This window comes from Caloenas nicobarica, chromosome Z, assembly GCF_036013445.1.
Source record: "Caloenas nicobarica isolate bCalNic1 chromosome Z, bCalNic1.hap1, whole genome shotgun sequence".
NCBI lineage: Eukaryota > Metazoa > Chordata > Aves > Columbiformes > Columbidae > Caloenas > Caloenas nicobarica.
The window spans coordinates 2,989,538-3,001,709 of NC_088284.1; the positions used below are offsets into that span (position 1 = coordinate 2,989,538).

Consider the following 12,172-nt stretch of genomic DNA (forward strand, 5'->3'; position numbering starts at 1 on the left):
CTGCAATGGATCTGGGGCCCTACGTGACTCTGAGGAGATGCTCATATGGGTTAAAAACGGGTGGATTTGGCATCCTCTCTGAAGGCCGGGACTTGAATTTTCATCCTGTGTTGGGGTTGACTGCGGCAGCGTGGTCCAAGCCCAGGATTCTGCCCGTGGTACAGGGGCTGTGCTTTGCAGGCTGGATCATTGTCATGGGGCGAGATGATCTGCAGAGGCGTCTTCCATGGCCACATCTCTCTAAAATCCACTTCGTGTCCACACAGGAGCTACTCTGGCCTTGCTGTAGCAGGGCAGCTTAGAACTCCAGGACTTAAACGGCAATTAAAAATGAATTAGGCTACAAAGGCTCTTACGAGAGCCAAGCAGGAAAATAGTATTTTGGGTTATGCTGGAAGAAAATAGACCAATCTGAGGTACCGCTCTTGTAAATACTCATGGGACTGGAAGCTTAATGAATGCCAGCGTGGTGTAAGTAGCAGAGGGCATGGTGGGAGGTGAAAGGTGAGGCTGAACTTGCATTATGGGACTTGGCTTAAAGCAAGCTGGGTTTTAGAGACATGCTAGCTCCTAAGGTTTTCCTTCTGAGACGTAGGACAAAGATCCTGCCATTGCCTTGGTGCAAAGCTGCAGATGCAGATTCAGTACTTAAAAGGAGCCTGTAAAAAAGATGGGGACAGACTTTTGAGCAGGGCCTGTCGTGATAGGACAAGGGGTGATGGTTTTAAACTAAAGGAGGGGAGATTCAGGCTGGAAGGGGGTGGCACTGGGGGAGCCGGGAAGGTCCCCTCCAACCCAAATCATTCTGTCATTCTGTGCCTTGGCCATGTGGTGGGTCTGGCATTGGACACGTCTTGACCAACGCATGAGGATGGGAGCTCCTCCTGGAGGGATGATGCTGGGAGACGTGATGGGAACCAGCAAGAAACTCCCCCAAACAGGGATGTGCATGACTGGGGGTGCCTGACAGTGCTGCAGGGGAGCAGGGGAGGGTCTGGAGAATCAACCCTGCCCGGGCAGGGAGGTGAACACAACCGCTGCTGGTGCCACCGCCGAGCTCAACCTCCCACCCCACCGCTGCTGGAGCCTGCCTGTACCTGCTCCCAAGCCGATATTAAGCCTGCTCAAACACTGCACCGCCTTCTCCTCGCATTGTTTTCTGTACCCCACACCCAGCACCAAAATAGCGATAACCCCCCCCTTCCCCACCCTCCCGCGGTGACTCAGGCTGGCGAGCAGGCACACATCTGCTTCTGATTTAACGTGCTGGAGCGCTCTGACCCTTTTATTTTTACTCCCAAAGTCCTCTCTTCAGTGGCTTTCTCTCTGGGGGCCAAGGGGAGAGGAGGAGGAGCTGGATCCCCATCCTTTGCCCTCCCTGCTCTTTTGGAGAACTCCAAGACTGATTTTATTTTCTTTTGGAGCCGTGTTTTCGTGCAAGCTGGTGACAGCCTTACCCGGATCCACGTCCAGGTCCCTCGCAATCCTGTCCACTTTGGAGGGACACCAGCCAAACCAGTTTTCCATGGTTAAGCTGGGCACATTTTTTTCCACTGTGGTGTATTTTTTTTTTTTTTTTTTTTTGTCAGGAAGCAAACCCACCCAGTGTGTGAGTACCATTCAATAGGAGCCTTTTTTAAAAAAAATTTCTTTTCCTTTTTCTGGCTCCGGAGAAAAGCAAAGCGAGAGGGAGCGAAGGGGCCGGCTTGTTCTCCCAGGAGAGCTCAGAATGGGAGGAAATGGCACTTCTTTTTTTTTTTTTTTTTGCTATTTTTATATGCTGTGCTGGAAGGAGGTACCCACCACCAACGGGGCTCGCGGGGTTGTAATGTTATACACCAGTAGGGATGTATCCTATATATATATATATATCTATCTATCTCACATATAGCCCCATATAGCAGGGTCTGGGCATCTTGCACAATGGGGAAAGTGGTGTTGGAGGTAAGCAGCTGCAAACATGTGGGCAGAAATGCCACCAACAATGTCATGTACCTCCTGGACCCTCATCCAGGTCATGCCAGCGGTGCTGGAGGGACCAGCAACCTGATGTTCAGCCAGGTCAGTTCCAGTGTGGGGACACCTCTGGTGGGGGTTTTCCTCTTGCTCCCTTTTTTTCCTCTTTTTTGGGGTTTTGTGAACATGATGTGGGAGAAGGGACGCATCAGTGGGAGTGTGAGTGAGGTTCCAGTAGAGTTGGGTGGTTGCACAGGATGACTGGAAACTCTTCTGTGTCGCCTGATATATTCCCCTCCAATGGGATTTCTGTGCATATATGTATAACACGTATGTATGTGTGTCCATATAGGTACAGAGGGAGGGGAGATATTAATCCAGGATCATTTCTTGAACCAGTGGCACCTCATTTAAAAGTCCTTAAATGCTGGAGCATGGCCAGGAGAGCATCAGGGATAATGGAGAGAGATGTAGAGAGGGACCTCGGAGGGTTTACAAGTAAAAAAACCCATAACTAAATGGATATTGAGCATCTCCAGCCCTGGAGAAACCACAGCAGAGAAGAGCAGGAGGGACCTGATGCCCAGAGCGTTATCTCCTCAAGCTCTAGACCTCCAAGTAGCTGCTTGGATGAGGGAAACAAGGCTACAAGGAAACACTATGGTCGTATGTGGCCACTCTATAAAGTCCCTTCCCACCTGCCTAGACACTGTGGTTAATTAATTTGCCCCTGCTTTGTGCAGAGTTGTAGCCCTCAAAACACCATCTGGAGCCAGGCTGTGCCTTCAGTGTAGCTCTGCTAATTGTTGATGTTTATTTGACCATTTATCCCTGTGATCCCCCTTTGCCAAAACCTGCTCAGCCCATCAGATGGGACTTGTCATGCGGCATGCTGACTTAATCCAGCTGCCGCCCAGAAATGACCGAGAACTCATGGTTTTGGAGATTTATATAAACTCTGAAACTGGGAAGTGTGCTGGGTAATTTAAAGAATCCAGAAAGGAGAAACCAGAGTGAAAACGTGGCCCTTCAATTATAGGAGGCATTGAACTCTACTTTGGCCCTGCCAGAGCTCCTGTTCACGTTTATCTGGGGCCCAAGAGATGGTTTCAAGGAAACAGGAGAGCCATGGGGCTTGGTCCTGCTAGTGTGATGGCATCTGCCTAGCGTCAGTCCCACACCATGCAGAGCTCCCAGGAGGCAGGTCCCTACAGCCTTGCCCAAAGGCAAAGGTGTTGATCTACCAAACTTCACACCAGAGTCTGGGAGCTCGTTATAAAATGGTGTTCGGGTCAGGCCAGGGTGGGAGAACTCGGGGTGGATCTAAGGGAATGCTGGGGCTTTTTGGATGCCTACAGAATCATAGAATAGTTGGGGTTGGAAGCAACCAAGCTCCCCCAGTGCCCCCCCTGCCATGAGCAGGGACATCTGCACCAGCTCAGGTTGCTCAGAGCCCCGTCCAGCCTGGCCTGGGATGTCTCCAGGGATGGTTCAGCCACCACCTCTCTGGCCAACCTGGGCCAGGCTCTCACCACCCTCAGGGGCAACAATTCCTTCCTCATGTCCAGCCTGAATCTCCCTCCTTTAGTTTCAAACCATCACCCCTTGTCCTATCACAACAGGCTCTGCTCCAAAGTCTGTCCCCATCTTTCTCACAGGTCCCTTTTAAGTCCGGAAAGGTGCAATAAGGTCTCCCCGGAGCTTCTCTTCTCCAGCTGAACCCCCCAACTCTCTCAGCCTGTCCTCCCAGCAGAGCTGTTCCAGCCTCGGATCATTTCTGGGGCTCCTCTGGCCCCTCTCCAGCAGCTCCATGTCTGTCCTGTGCTGAGGACCCAGAGCTGGATGAGAACTCCAGGTGGGGCCTCACCAAAGCAGAATACCTGGTGCCTTCCATAATGAGTGATGATGGAGAGAGGGGAGGAGCTGGACCTGTTCATCATCACGTGCCAATGAAGGGTTCAGCTTGAGTAACAAGCCCATAGAGGAGCTGAGGCCATTACAACCAGTAGCACCCAACCGTTCAGCTGACTGGGGGAAGGCTTTGATTTACAATTCGCAATTTCACCAGATCATATCTGTATGTAAACAAAGTTGTTGAAGAACAAGGTGCCTGGTGCAGGCTCTCAGCAGCTGGAGCTGACCTGCAGGGATAGATTTGTTGAAAGATGCATAATATTTGCTGCGACGTATAACTAGTCTTTAAAAATCCCTGAGGATGGATTCACAAAGGGCACAGGAGACGCTTGTGCCTCCACACCTCAGTGAGCCAATGAGTGGCACCTGTAATCATTATTTTTCTTCTTAAGCAAATAGTCCTCCTGGTGCTTCTCAAGTGATGTCGTACCAGAGAAATATAGATCACTGGTATTGACGTGCCCCAGGTCTGCTTGGCCAGCTATATTTCTGTATGAATTTTGGAAACCAGGATGAGTGGCTGTCACTAAAATGAAGGAAGGGTTAAATTTGTCATTGTCGGGATTATTGGGCATTCTGGAAGTGGATGTCCAGCACCTTTTATTTTGGATCTCTGATGGGACATCAGGTGAAGATGGCTTTCTGATCACCTGCTTATATGAAACTAATAGTTTCAGCCCCAAAATAAATCAGTTTAATATAGTACGTGTAAATATATATGGTTCACATGGGCTCATCTTGCCAGCCAGATGTTGATAAGGCCAAATCCTTGTATGCCCAAGGATTTCATTTGGAGATTAGTATTAATATTGAAAAGTCCGGGAGGCAGTGTAGAAATACCAGGCTGAAGGTCACCCGTGTGATCTCAATCCCTGAGGCGTAACCACTTTAATTATGTGATCAAACCGTGCTTGACTTCCCGGGGCTCTTCTTTCAGGTAGGAGCCATCACACGCATCCTTGGCTCTGTGGAGGTTGGCCAAAAAGGGTTGGGCTGTCTCCCCAGGGCTTCTTGGCCATGCCTCTCCTCCCAGCATCAGCAGGAGGTCTCCATCTGTGTCAGTGTTGCTGGGGCTCTGCCTAGCCACGGTGCTGGTGTCCTATGGAGCGTCCTCTTCAATTGTACTGACCCGCTCCATTTATGGAGCTTCTCCCTTGCCAGGAGCCACACAGGTTGGTGGCACCACTGCAGTCATCTACTGGGCTTCCTTTGCCATCCATGCAGCAAGTGAGCATCTTCCATGGCCTATGTAGCCCTCCTTCCATCCTTCCCTGCCTCATCACTTTGGAAACCTCCGCCCTTGTCTGCTTTGTACAGATCTCAGCAAGATCCATGGATTTTTTGAGGAGGGATCATCAGTTTGGGACAGATGAGCTTATTACATACCTCTTCAAAACCAAACACTCCACCTTTCCTGCCTCAGGCCCGTACTCCCGGAGCAAGACTGGTCCCAAGGGGAAGGATGGTCTCAGATTTTAGAAGCTGGGATGTATAGAATCATGGAATCATAGCATCATTTTGGTTGGAGAAGATCCTCAAGATCATCAAGTTCAACTGTTAACACTGGCACTACCCCATGTCCCTGAGAACCTCATCTCTGTGTATTTTCAACCCCTGCAGGGATGGTGACTCCACCACTGCCCTGGGCAGCCTGTTCCAATGCCCCACAGCCCTTTGGGGAAGAAATTGTTCCCCAGATCCAACCTCAACCTCCCCTGGCGCAACCTGAGGCCGTTTCTTTGTGTCCCTGTCTCCCCTCAGCTCCTGTTCTCCAGCTGAACCCCCAGCTCCCTCAGCCGCTCCCATCACACTTGTGCTCCAGCCCCTTCCCCAGCTCCGTTCCCTTCTCTCAACTCGCTCCAGCACCTCAAGGCCTTTCTTGGCTTGAGGATGCCCAGCCTGATATTAAACCCCTGGTGCTATTCCCTCCCACGGCATCGTCTTTGGGTCTGCAAAGTGGCTCATCTCCTTTAGAAACCAAGTGATTTCCTTGCGAGGGAGGCACGGGTTGGTGTCCCCTCGTTTTCCTCATCATTTCAGGCATCTCACAGGGAAGCGATTGAAAGGCGAGGAGCAACTCTCTGCCCCACCTTCCCGCCAGAAGGGAGAAACAGTTGGTACTAGGGTGGGTGGTTTAATAACATGTTCTTCTGGAGACAAGATGTTCAGAGGGGAGGTGTGCTTAAGGAAATATTTGCCTTTTTTGAGTTTCAGATCTTCTCTTTTTTTAGTAAAAGGGAAGAAAACTAAACAAAACAAAGCAAAACACCTCTCTGCTTGCCTTTCATATAGGCTTTTAGGCTTCCCAGCTGCTTCTTGGTAGGAATGAAGAGGCCTCTTCCAGTTGAAGTCAAGCACTTGGCCAAGGCTCTTCCCTGTGGGGCCAGTTTTGGGTGGGGTGTCAACGTGGGTGGCTCCGCTTGAGGACACTTGCACAAGGGACTTGCTCAAGGTCATGGATGTGAGAACAGAGCCCCAGCATCCCTATTCCCCCCAAAATAATGCAGCTAAGGAGCAGGAGCTATCAATCACTGGTCAGCATATCCTGTAGACAGTAGCTGTAATATTTTGACAGATTAGGGTCATGTCACATGCACATCTTAATTGCCTCATTATGACAAGGCACAAATAAACCTGGGGAAAAAAAAATAAAACCAGGTATATTTACAGGCTGATGGATTTAGTAGGCAGGTCTATATCGTGGCCGCGTGGCGTGGGATCACAGGATGCTTTGCTGGATGGTCTCGTGCTTCAGAGCTCAAATCTCTGCTGGGTTTTGCTCCCTGCAGGGACCAAATGTGAGGGATGGTGTGATGGGGGGCAGGATCTGGCTCTGGAGATGGTTTGCCCTGGTCTTGCAACCCAAACCCCACTCCATGCACAGGGTAGAATTTGGGACACCATTTGTTTTGCCTGGAAAATTGTCGTTTTGACACAGGTAGCAAGCAGAGATCAGCTGGAGCCTCAGGCTCCTTCCTCTGCTGTGCTGAATGCAGAATGAGTGCAGCATGGGGTGGGGAGAGCCGCTTTGTGCTCCCCAATTTACCCTGGGGCACCCCTTTATCTTTGGGGTGGCACTCCTGATGAGAGCCCCAGCACTTTGCACAGGGAAAATCATAGCAAAGAGAAAGCCAAGCAACGTACATTTGAAGAGGAAATGCTCCAAGAATCTCTATATAAATAGAAAAATATAAAATTAATATGAAAATATAGAAATAATGTTAAGATATAAAAATCTGAAAATATAAAAAATGCAGATATACAGGCGTACAAATATTAAAGTACTTAAAATATAATATTAGTGATATTATATTGATTAGAATATTAAAATATTAAAATTATGCATGTTATAGTAATGATGCTACATGCCAGCATGCAACCAAAGCCCAAAATTGCCATTTCCAAGCTAAGACTCCAATTGTGAAGTGTTGTCCCCATGGATGGAGGGGATGGGATGGGGACATGCCCAGCCCTGAACCAGGACCCACATCTTGTACAAGCCCGGGTGATTCCTGGCAGCTTTTATCTCCTTCTCAGGGCGTTGTCGCTGAAGATGAGGAAGGAGATGGGAGAGGGAAGTGCTGATGAAGAGCCCTCGCAGGTCACAGGTCTCCTGGCCTTGAGCAATACTGGGTTCCAGGGACAAGATCCTGTCCCACCTCGGCTGGAACATCTTTTCCAGGGCTCCTCCAAGCCCTCCCTTTCCACTTATATGAATGAATATAGACAATATTGGTTTACTTCCTCTATGTTCTATAAATATACCTCTATGGTCTATTGTGTATACTGCGATTTCTTTACTTATCATGATGCTAGATGAGCATTTGGCCTCTCTCTCTGATATTTTGGTTGTGTATTACTGGTTTTCAGAGGCTGTATTATACTGAAGGAGGCTTGAAGTTATGAGGAGATAGGAGAATGAAGCAACTGAAAAATAAAAATTAAAAATAGAAGGGGCTTTTGAGCAGCATGATGAGCTTTGGGTCACCCAGGGAGTGAACAGAGCAGATGATTTATAATATTTCTGCAGTCCCGGGCTTGGATCTGGGTTGTGTCACCCACTTGAGGTTTAACCTCAGCATTACAGCTGAGACTCCTGCCCACATCTGCTGACACATCCATCCCAAAAATGGATGGATTTTCACCCAAAAAAGGGACAAAGCTCAGCTGCCCCTAATCCCCCTTTTCTTGCCATGGTGGGGGAAGTCATGCTGTATCCAAATAGCATCTCTCAGGGTCATTCTTTTATAAATGGGGCGAGAAAGTCATGAATGAGTTTTAAGCATGCCCATAAATGCAATCTTTCAAGACGTCATCTGCAGAAGATGTTTATTTTGGGTGCCCTCCACTCCTTCTCCCCCACCCCCAGCCTTGGTTTATTTTAACAATGCCATAATTTTCTCTTATAAAATTGGATTTTTTTCTTCTGTTTAACTCCATGTCATCCGTTTGCCGTGTGCATGCGCTGGTGACATTTTTTGCCATCGGGACGCTATTTTTAGGGCTGTTATTCTGGAGGAACCCCACCCTTGGCTTGGGGAGGGGAAGGGGGGAGCGCAGGAGGAGAGAGAGGAGGGAGCGGGGAGGAAGGAAAAACATCATCCTCATCACACTTCCAGCCTCTGGCCATCAACCTCCCCGGGGGCACGGGAACCATAAGGTCATTTCTGAAGCTCCGGAGCTGTCAAACCACCCTAGGACTTTAAAAAACGCAAATGTATGCAAATGAATTGCATAGGCTGTTTCTCTACCCCTCCCCACCCTGTTGAAATGACATGAATCACCTTCAATTTTGCCAGCGTCTTGTAAAGTTATCAGCTTGCCTAAGTGCTTCGGTTAACAGAACGGCAGCTCGAGAGGACCAGGAGGGGAAGAGAAAGGAAAAGGAATCCATTTCCACCAAAAAGAGCTGTACATCACTTTATTTTATAATCACATACCCCCTGATCTCCTAATGCCATTTATTTCTTGCTGCCAAGTGAATAATCCACAAATTAGGGAGGACGGAGTTTAGTGTCCGAAAAAAAATCTATAAAAACCATCATCATGGTAGCCCAATATTCTTCTTTTCTGATCTTTTGCACTTAGGGAGATCTGGCCAAAAAAGATCAAAACAGATTTGTAGGAAGACATGTTTGTTCGTGCAAGGAACTGCTTTAACACTAATGCTCCTTCCAAACAAAAATAAATGAGTAGAAGATAAGTACAGCAATAGAAATTTAATTGCTCATGCTTATTATTAAGGATACAAAGCCCTAAAAAGGACGTTGTCTTTTCCTCCCTGGCTCGGGGGTTGTTTATTCTCTTACACTCCACTTGGAGAACAGGTTGGGTTTACTTTCCTTTATTGGTGATTTTTCAAGGCAGATTTGATACGGAGCCGGTTGGGCTGGTAGAGGAGCAGAGCTGGTTAACATGGTTAAGCACAGCACACTGTAACGAATCAATTTCGTTCAAACAGACATAATTAGCGTGGAGCTAATGGGCACACCAGGGGATGTGAGACTGGAGCATCGTCCCTCGGTTGAAAACACGAGTGGCTGGAGCTTGGGGGGTCTCAAAGGGCGGTAATTCTCAGTTCCTCTGCCCATCTCTGGACGTGAGGAGGTGGAGAGGACTTCCCATGGTGGGACTGCCCTCCAACCCCACCATGAAGGCCTCACTAGCTTGTCCCCTGTCCAGGGGGGACCAGACTGGTGGTCTGTAACCCGTCCCTGGGGTGTGCTCCATCTGGATTACACCGTCTTCCCAAGGCCTTTGCTCGCTGGCTCCCACAGGATGAGTGTTTGGCAGTGTTGATTAGGTGTGGGGGAGATGTCTGCAAGGTCTCGCCTGGAGATTGATCCTGTGGAGGGAGGGGAAGGGAGACGGCGTTTCTCTTCCCATGGGAATGTTTACTGCAGAGTCTGGTCCCCTCTACGGCCCCCCCAGAGTCACTGGCTTGGTGGCCAGGGTGAAGCAAGGATCTCCCTGGACAGCCTCTGTCACACCAGGCCCTTCCATCGCCATCCACACCGCACTGTGTCCAGCTCTGGGTCCTCAGCCCAGGACAGACAAGGGCCAGAGGAGCCCCAGAAATGATGCGAGGTTGGAACAGCTCTGCTGGGAGGACAGGCTGAGAGAGCTGGGGGGTTCAGCTGGAGAGGAGAAGCTCCGGGGAGACCTTATTGTGCCCTTTCAGTGCTTAAAAGGGGCCTGTGAGAAAGATGGGGACAGACTTTTGAGCAGGGCCTGAATTGGTAGGACAAGGGGTGATGGTTTTAAACTAAAGGAGGGAGATTCAGGCTGGACATGAGGAAGAAATTGTTGGCCCTGAGGGTGGTGAGAGCCTGTCCCAGGTTGGGCAGAGAGGTGGTGGCTGAACCATCCCTGGAGACATCCCAGGCCAGGCTGGACGGGGCTCTGAGCAACCTGAGCTGGTGCAGATGTCCCTGCTCATGGCAGGGGGGGCACTGGGGGAGCCGGGAAGGGCCCTTCAACCCAAACCTTTCTATGATTCTATAGGGATGTTTTCCCAAGGGATCTGGGAGTCGGGGAGACAAGTGAGGAGTTGTGTGTCACAATGTACCTAAATGCTCAAAGAGGGAGCACAGGCCTGGCCAGAGGCAGATGGCTGTCTGCCATCACCACTCCTGAGCTGAGCTTGCTCCGTTCCCCGTCCTGCTTGGACTTGTCGGCATGGTATCAAATGCCCTGTGCATCTGGCAGACAGCTTCCCCTGCTAAAGCAGCTCCAGCTTCAAAGGGAAATTCAAAAACAAAAAGCTCACACCCAAAAGGAAAATCTGATTTTTTTTTTTTTGGCCATTTTTTTATCTGTAAGATGTTTCCTCTTTCACGTGGCTCCAGCAGCCCTTCCACATGAGAAATCCCAGGAAAGGAGAGTGACTTCCTCCAGCAGGCCACAAATACATTAATCCTGTCACACACAGAATACGTCAAACAGCCAGAACAACTCTGAATACACTAACCCTTTGGAAACCCCCAGGACGCAGAGCAGTGTCACCTCCACGAGCCCCAGCTCATGGCCCTGCTGCAGGTAGACAGTTCACAGCCGAGCAGTTAATCTCTGGGACAGTGCAGAGTGCACATAAATAAAACTGCAGCCCCATTCTGGCCCCTTCTGCAAGGTTGAAAGCATCAGGTAGGTTCTCAATCCTACCCTGTGCCACCTCTCCATCTCTCCTAGGATCCATCGCCATGTCCTGGGTATCTTTCCCTGCTCGGTGTCTGGCCGTGCTCACTCCAAACCTGCTTCCCACCAGCCATGGGGACCTGGTCTGCATTGTGGTCATAGGATCATAGAACCACAGAATGGTTTGGGTTGAAGGGCCCTTCCCAGGTCCCCCAGTGCCCCCCCTGCCGTGAGCAGGGACATCTGCACCAGCTCAGGTTGCTCAGAGCCCCGTCCAGCCTGGCCTGGGATGTCTCCAGGGATGGTTCAGCCACCACCTCTCTGGCCAACCTGGGACAGGCTCTCACCACCCTCAGGGCAACAATTTCTTCCTCATGTCCAGCCTGAATCTCCCTCCTTTAGTTTAAAACCATCACCCCTTGTCCTATCGCAACAGGCCCTGCTCAAAAGTCTGTCCCCATCTTTCTCACAGGCCCCTTTTAAGTCTGGAAAGGCCACAATAAGGTCTCCCCGAAGCTTCTCCTCTCCAGCTGAACACCCCAACTCTCTCAGCCTGTCCTCCCAGCAGAGCTGTTCCAGCCTCGGGTCATTTTTATGGCCCTCTGTGTGGGTTATCCACATGCTGAGGTGACATGGGATAGTTTCCAGGCATGAAGTAGCAGGAGGACACAGATCTAGAGACCTGCTGGTCCATAAGCACCATTCTCCTGCTGCAGGCAACCATCATGACCAGCAGTCCTTCCTGTTTGAGATGTCCAGTTGTACCAGTTCCCAAAATAATTGAGTAGATGAGATAGGAATCTCTGGATCATCTTGGTTAAGTGGTGTAGGTGCTGGCACTTGGTCATGTGAAGCAATAGAGCATCACCCTTTTCTCACATCGCTCCTGGCAGGGCAAATCCAACATGTGCCTGGAAAGATGTTGGCACTGGGAGGATGTGGAAGAAACATGATGGGGAGGGAGTCGTTGCACAAGGTTCCTGGGCGAGGTACGTGAAAGAGAAGAGGGAGCTTGTGGTGGTTATGAAAAGGTGGATACTGTGGGAGCTGAGGATGGAGACAAAGAGATGTGGAGGGAAGCAGAGGCTAAATCACAGAGTACCTGGAAAGAGTTGAAGGTGACATGGAGATGCGCTGGAGCAATGCAAGCAGGAGGTGATGACAGAGA

General features: G+C 49.9%; 1 protein-coding gene across 1 annotated transcript in view; it reads left to right on the forward strand.

The window, feature by feature from the left end:
- ZBTB7C (zinc finger and BTB domain containing 7C) overlaps nt 1–12,172 on the forward strand; it is a 92,301-nt gene that overhangs the window by 73,198 nt on the left and 6,931 nt on the right. The gene's annotated exons all lie outside the window — the stretch shown is intronic.